We start from the raw sequence: 8070 nt of genomic DNA, 5'->3' as shown, positions 1-8070 counted from the left end.
GATTAGTAATGTTATACATCTTTTCATGTACCAGTGGCCACTTGCATGACTTCATTGAAAAATGTATATTCAGTGTCTCTGCCCATTTTTAAATCAGGTTGCTTACCCTCTCCCCTTCCCCCTCTCCTCCTCCTCCTCTTTTCTTTTCTTCTCTTTTCTTTCTCTTTTTTTTTTTTTTTTTTTTTTTTTTTTTTAGTTGTAGGGGTTATTTTTTTTTTGAATAACAACCCCTTATCAGATATATGATTTGCAGATATTTTCTTCTATTCTAAGTTGCCTTTTCATTTTGTTGATGGTTACCTTTGCTATGCAGAATTTTTTTAGTTTAAAGTAGTCTTATTTATTTTTGCTTTTAGTGTCAAATCGTAAAAAATCATTACCAAGGCTGATGTCAGGGAGCTTATTCTCTTTTGACTTGATTTTTGTCTGTGGTATAAGATAGAGACCAAGTTTCATTCCTTTGCCTGTGGATGTCCAGTTTTCCCAACACCATTTATTGAGGAAACTATTATTTTCTCATTGTATATTCTTGGCTATCATGTCATAAATTAATTGATCACATATGTGAGTTTGTTTTATTCTGATCCATTCATCTGTATGTCTGTTTTTATGCCAGCACCATACTTTTTTGATTACCATGGCTTTGTAATACGGTTTGAACTCAGAAAGCCTGATGCTTCTGCCTGATTTCTTTTTCTTGCATAATTGCTCTGTCTAGGATTTCCAGTACTCTGTTGACTAAAAGTTGTGAGAGTGGATACCTGGTCTTGTTCCTAGACTTAGAGGAAAAGCTTTTAGCTTTTTACTCTTATTATGTTTGCTGGGAGCTTCTCATATATGGCTTTTATCATGTTGAGGTATGTTCCTTCTATCCTTAATTTGTTGAGAGTTTTGATCATGGATGGAAGTTGAATTTTGTCAAATGCTTTTTCTGCATCTACTGAAATGATCATATAATTCTTTATCCTTCATTTTATTAATGTGCTTTATGTTGATTTATAGATGTTGAGTCATCTGTGAATCCATAGAATAAATTATATGTGATAATGGTATATAATCCTTTTTAACCTATTATTGAACTGGCTTGCTAATGTTTTGTTGAGGATTTTTAGATCTATGATCATCAAGGATATTAGCCTGCAATTTTCTTTTTCATGGTGGTATTGTCTGGTTTTGGTATCATTGGCTTCATAAAGTGTTTCCTTTTCTATTTTTTTTTCTTTTTTTGGTTTGCATAGTCTGCACATTTAATCACTTTAAAACCTCTAACATTATCTCATGTCCATTAAATAGAACCAACAACGCTGGGCCTGTTTAAATTACAAAACAAAACAAAACAAAACACTGGGCACCAACACAATATCTTATAGAATCAGCCAGTCTGGCCCCAAGGGTGGGGTGGGGGGGATGAGAGAGGAGAGAACACACCTGGGCAGGTGGCTGGGTGCCAGAAAGGGCTAGGGGGGATAAAGAAAAAGAGGCTCCCAGATGGGAGGGTACTGATTGTGCTAATGGGAGGGATGCAAAAGGCACATCAGAAGAGGAGGATTTAAGGGGCAGGCAAAAAGGTCAATGCTTTCTCCACTTGGGTACTGTGTTGGAAGGGGCTCAGTGCCACTACCTGCCCACCCCTGGCACTTGGAGTACAGGTCCCCCATGAACCCTTCACACGATGAGGCCCATCTGAAACACGAATGTTAGACTGCCCCTTCCCACTGTGATTTCCTTTCCAAGGGCTCACCTGGCTTGCCTGCCTGCCTCTTCAGGACTTGGGGCTCAGCTACTCCTCACTTCTCAGCAACATGCTGTACCCACCCACACCTAGTGGGGGGAACAGCAGAGTGGACAGTGGATGTGGGAAGGTCAGTGGTCCATCTCCTACCCCCACTAAAAATACAAAAGAAAAGGGGCACCTGGGTGGCTCAGTCTGTTAAGCATCTGACTCTTGATTTCAGCTCAGGTCGTGATCTCAGGGTCCTGGGATTGAGTCCTGCATCAGGCTCTGTGCTCAGTGGGGAGTCAGCTTAAGAATTCTCTCCTTCCTCTGCCTCTCCCCCTGCTTGCTCTTTCTCTCTCTCTAAAATAAATAAATCTTTAAAAAATATTTTAAAAATCAGCGTCTAAAGTGAAATAATCACAAAGTGAAAATATATCCTCAAACAACTCCTGTGATCCTCACACCGTCCCTCCTTGCCACCCACCCAGGGGCTCTGGGACTGAATGCCCAGGCAGCCCTGGATTCAGAAAACAGGGACTTGGGCCCTGGCAGAAAGGGAGAGGGCCCAAGAAGGTAGGATGGTCAGGACACCAGCATGGGGCTTGGTCGGGCCAGCCAAGTTCAGTAGGCAGCCAGGTGGGCAAAGGGACAAATGCTCACATGCATACACATGTGTACCCTGAAAGCACCTGCTTTGCCTTGTCCTCCCTTTGATCACTGCTACCTCCTGAGGCTCACCAGACATGTGGTGCAGGATTGGGGATACTAAAGACCTGAAGAGGTAGCCTTCCTTCTCCTTCAAAATCCTCCTACGCCTGCCTCTCTGCTGCCTGGATGGGGGTGGGGGGACCATTAATGCTTTAGAGAGACAGAGAAGGGGCAAGAGCTGCAGCCCAAGTCAGGAATCCTGAAAGAGAAGGGCTGACCCTTTTCACTCTTCAGGGAACTCTGGCTGGCACCTGGACCTTGGAAAGCTGCCTTAAATGTCCCACTCTTTTCTCCACATGGAGGGGGCCCTGGAGATGGGGTGAGGCCCTCCCCCTCCCCTCAGCTTCTCCTGGGACCCCACCTCAGGCAGTCAGGCAGTCCAAGGGTAGGATAGGAAGCAGTCTGTGCCCCTCTTGCCTCCCATCTGGGTTCCAAACCCAGTCCCAAGATAAAAAATATGTATATATATACTTTGATGAATTAAAAAATGCCCAAAGAGGGGGATGGGCTTGAAGGGTCAGGCAATAGGTGCTCATGGTCTATGAGAAAGGTGGCCCTCTTGCCCTGGCCCTCATCCTCTTCTGAGTCAGATGGGCACTCTTCCTGCCAGGCTTCAGGTGGAGGAAGCCTCTTGTAGAAGATGAGGCTACAGTCCACAGCGTACACCTTCACCCCCAGAAGCTGAGCTTGAGTGCAGCTGTCGGACCAGGAAGACAGTGATGAAAACCATCATGATGAAGGTGCAGCTGAAGCCAGCCACCACCTCAGGCAAATGTGAGGGCAGCAGCCCTGCTGTTTGCCCTTAGCCGGTACTCCACCTCCACCTCCAGGGGCAGCTGCTGCTTGGGGACTCAAGGCTGCTCTTACTCTACTGAAAGCACATCTGCTCCATGGGTTTAGGGAGGCATGGTGGGGGCAACGGAGGCAGTCCATGGGGGTTAGCCCTGGCATGTGGCAAACAAGGTGTGGCAGGGGGCACAGACGCTGACCCAGATGATCTCCACGTCTTTCTCAGTGCTATAGTGTGTATCGATGACTTGGAGATTGAAGCCTGTTGGGCAGTGCTGGACACAGCTCTTCTGGTGCAGGGAGAGGCCTTCCTGCACACCACACAGGCCTGGTTGGAAGTGAGGGTCTTGTAGTCGCTGCTCTCAGGAGGTGTGTGCAGACCCTCAGGGCCATGACACAGCACAAGGGTGAGCTTAGTCAGTGTCCCACAGTTGGCTTTGCTGGTGTTCTCAGTCTCCAGGACCCACTGGCCAGAGGGGTCCTCATTCCAGGAATGGGTTATCATGAAGGCCCAGTTCTTAAATCCATCTGTGGAATAATTGTCTGACCTGGCAGCCAACAAGGTGGAGCAGGTGCCCATGGGGCTGCCCAGGTGGATGACCAGGTTGCTATGGTGATTATAGACAGGGTGAGGCAGGACTGCATGCTCCAGTTGTGTGATATGGCTGAGCTCCCCCAGTCTTTTGCACCTCAGGCTGCTTCCTGATGTCCTTGGGCTCAGTGAAGATATCCCTGATGCACTTCCTCTGGGGTACCACTGTCATCCTGTTCTAAGCCAGGGTCACTATAGCACCTGTGTCCAACAGCCTGTAGCCATATGAATGGCTCACTTTTTGGCCCACACCATTGGTGACCCAGTCATTAGCAATGAGGTAGGCTGGCTTTGAGGTCCCACCAGGCAAAGTTCTTTTTGGCTTCAAGGTGAGAGTGATGGTGCCAGCTGCCAATGGGGCAGAGGCCTAGGTGCCCCTGTGAGACTCTCTATACTTCTGCTGCAAAGTCCCTAGTCATTGTAGACCATGCCTATGCCACAGATGCTGTTGTTGGTCACCTTAGTCTCCTGTCCTGCACACCATGTGCCATGCCAGTTGTCATTCATCTGTGTGTACTGAGGCTGGGGGTCGGGGTCTTGGTCATTGACTTTGAAGCTGGCCCCAGGATCATAATTGCCTGGTAAGTCTGGGTGATTCTTCTCGATGCCATCATCCAGAATGGAGACCACAATGCCATACTCCTGTAGCCCTGAGCGCAGGCCTCCTTCATGTTGAGGTACCACTAGGTGATGCCAGACAAGTACCATGGCTGGGGAAACTTGGTGTCCCTGGGTTCCTAGTACACATCCCTTTTGGCCCAATGCTTTGCCACCTGCTGCTCCAGCCACTGTACTTGAGGCCCCCTCTACAAGCCACTGTGCTGCAGGTGGTGAGGCAACAGGGACTGCTTTGTCACCTCTCCATGCCAGAAGTGGTAATAGTTGCTGAGATCTGGCCCAGGATGAGGAAGCCATGCTTCTGTGCCAGGCTGACAGCTACAGCTAGGCCTCCTGGAATGTCCACACAGGTGTTGGTGTAGACCTTCTTGCCAAGGGCATGGCCGCCAGCAGGACCAAGGCTCCTGCTACTGCTACCACCCATAGCAAACAGGGCCTCAGCTCCATGGTGGGGGACAGGTGGCCAGGACCCCGGAGGCCCCAGCCTCCTTGACCTGGTCATAGTGCCTTGGCTTGCACGTGCATGCCTCCTCATTGCCTGTGGCCTGGGCGCTTACTGGCAGGACCATGGGACAGAGTAGAACAGGGCCGTGAGGAGAGGAGGAGGACTGCCAGCTCCAAGGGAGCCAGAGGTTAGGAGTAAGTTTTCCAGGTGGGTGCTGTGGTGGTTCATGTGTGCCTGGTGAAGCAGAGAGCCCTATTTCAGGGGGGCTTAATGCCCTCCCTCACCAGAGAGCAGTGTCACCACAGGGAGGCTGGGCGGGTGGTTTCCACCCAGCCAGCTACCAGCGCAAGAGTTTGCCCTGGGCTGGGACTCCAGCTCCATAGCGGGCTCCTCTTCTATTTTTTTGGAGGAGTTTTAGAAGAATTGGTGTTAATTCTTTTATGAAAGTATGATACAATTTCCCAGAGAGGCCTCTGGTCCTGGACTTTATTGCGAGTTTTTTGATTACTGATTCAATTTCCTTTCTAGTAATCCATCTGTTCAGATTTCCTATTTCTTCAGGGTTTAGTCTGAGTGGGTTTCATGTTTCTAGGAATTTGTCCATTTCTTGTAGATTGTCCAGTTTGTTAGCATGTAAGTGTGCCTAACAGTCCCTTATGATCATTTGATTATTTTGTGTATCAAATGATATACAGTAATGTCTCATTCATTTCTAATTTTATGTATTTTGATCTCTTTTTTCTTAGCAAATCTAGCTAATGGCTTGCCTGTTTTGTTTGGATTAGCCCTTAGTCTCATTAATCTTTTCCATTATTTTTTGGTCTCTATTTCATTTATTTTCACTGACCTTTGTTTCCTTGTTTGTACTAAGATTTACTTTGTTCATTTTTTTCCAGTTCTTTGAGGTATAAAGTCAGATTGTTTATTCGAGCTTTTCCTTTTTTTTTTTTTTTTTTAAGTGTACCTGTTTATCACTATGAATTTGCTGTAGAACTGCTTTTTCTGGATCTCATTAGTTTTGGAATGTTGTATCTCCATGTTTGTTTCAAGATTCTTTTTATTTCTCTTTTTATTTCTTCTTTGACTCATTGGTTGTTCAGTAACATGTTGTTTTGTCTCCACATATGTCAATGTCCAGTTTTCTTTTTGTAATTGACTTCTAGTTTCATACCATTGTGGTTGGAAATGATGCTTGACATGATCTCTATCTTCTTAAATTTATTAATAATTGTTTTGTGACCTAACATATAATCTGGAAAATATTCCATGTACACTTGAGAAGAATGTGTGTTCTGCTAATTCTGGAAGGAATGTTTTATAAATATCTGTCATGTCCTTCTAATCTAATGTGTCATTTAAAGCCATTGTTTCCTTAGTGATTTTCTGTCCATTGTTGAAAGTGGGGTATTCTTCTATTATTCTATTGCTATTTATCACCTAAGATCTGTTAACATTTGCCTTATATATTTAGGTTCTCCTATGTTTTCTGCGTCTCATGTTGATTTTTCTATTTGATTTTTAAATATTCTCTTTTCTAAAATCTTTTACATACTATGTACTAATATTTTCATAGATTTTGTTTTAAATATATTCTCTCAATTTAGAGTCTATAATTTTTGCATTGTACTCTGTTCCCTGAATTTGATAGTTATTGTCTAGTAATACTGTCATAATCAAAATGTTGAAAATTTAAATTCCCTCCAAAGTTCCCTATAATTACTTTGCAATCAGTTTAACCCCAACCCCCAGCCCCTGGTAACCAGTGATGTTTTCAGTTTCTATAATTTTGCCTTTGGCAGAATGTCATATAAATGGAATCATGCAGTGTAAGTTTGGGGTCTGACTTCTTTTACTTAACAAAATACATTTGAAATATACTTATGTTGTTACTTTTTCAATAGTTTTTCTTCCCTTTTATTTGTAAGTATTACTATCATACAAATGTTCCACAGTTGTTTACATATATACCAGTTGAAGGACATAAGTGTTGCTTTTATTTTTTGAGGAAATAAAGCTGCTGTAAACATTCAGATGGGTTTTTGTATGAACGTGTTTTCATTTCTCCTGAAGAAATACCCAAGAGTGGGATAGCTGGATTATATGGTACATATATATTTAACTTTATAAAACATTGGCAAACTGTCTTCCAAAGTGGCCCTGCCATTTTAGTTTTCCACTAACAAGGTATGAGGATTCCAGTTGATCCACATCCTTATCTACATTTATTATGAGTATTTGGGTTTTTTTGCCTATTTTTCTCACTTTAGTCATTCTAGTAGCTGTGTAGTGGTATCTTATTTTAGTTTTATTTTGCATTGAGACAATGACTAATAATGTTGAGTATCTTTTCATAGGCTGATTTTTCATCTTCCTTGGCAAAGAGTCTGTTTATATCGCTTATCCATATAGTCAATAAGGCGTTTTTCTAAATGTTATGCTTGAAAATTCTTCATGTATTTTGAATACAAGTCCTTTTCAGAACTGTGATTTGGACACCGTCATCTGAAGATCAAAAGTTTTTTTTATTTCTATAAATTCCAGTGGATCATTTTTTCTCAAATGGATTGTGTTTTGTTACCATATCTAAAAACTCCTTGCCTAAACCATGGATGGTCACACAGATTTTCATGTACAAGTTCTTCTAGTTTTAGAGTTTTAAATTTAAATTTAGGTCTAAGATCTATTTTGAGTTAATTTTTGCTTAACTTGTGAGATATCTGTTGAGGTTTATTTCCAATTATAACAGGATTATTTGTTAAAAATACCATCATTTCTCCATTTAATCATCTTTGCCCTTTTTGAAGAAATCAGTTGATTACATTTGCATGGGTCTATTTCTGCATTTTTGTGTCCTATTTCATTGATCTGTTCCAATCTGTTCACCAATACTATTCTGTTTCCATTACTATGCCTTCAAATTGTCTTGAAATCAAGTGTGAGTCCCCTAACTTGTTCTTTTTATATTTGTTTTGACTATTTCTGTTTATCTGCTTTTTAATATAAATTTAGTATCAGCTTGTTGATATTTACCTAAAAAAAGTTTTCTGGGATTTTTGTTGGGATTGTATAGAAACAATAGATAATATTGGGGAAAATTTACATCTTAACAATCTTGTGTCTTCAGATACATGAACATTATATATTTCTCTTTTTACTTAGGTATTTTAAATTTTATTTTACTCAAGTTTTTTTTTTTTTTAG

The 8070-nt window shown here is 42.5% G+C and overlaps 1 pseudogene; it reads right to left on the bottom strand.

The window, feature by feature from the left end:
- Positions 1-2905: 2905 nt before the first annotated feature.
- On the bottom strand, positions 2906-4871 carry LOC116637346 (annotated as a pseudogene).
- Positions 4872-8070: the final 3199 nt, after the last annotated feature.

This window comes from Phoca vitulina, unplaced genomic scaffold, assembly GCF_004348235.1.
Source record: "Phoca vitulina isolate PV1807 unplaced genomic scaffold, GSC_HSeal_1.0 scaffold14, whole genome shotgun sequence".
Classification (NCBI taxonomy): domain Eukaryota; kingdom Metazoa; phylum Chordata; class Mammalia; order Carnivora; family Phocidae; genus Phoca; species Phoca vitulina.
The sequence above is the reverse complement of the archived record's forward strand: the minus strand, read 5'-3'. Positions and strand labels throughout refer to the sequence as shown.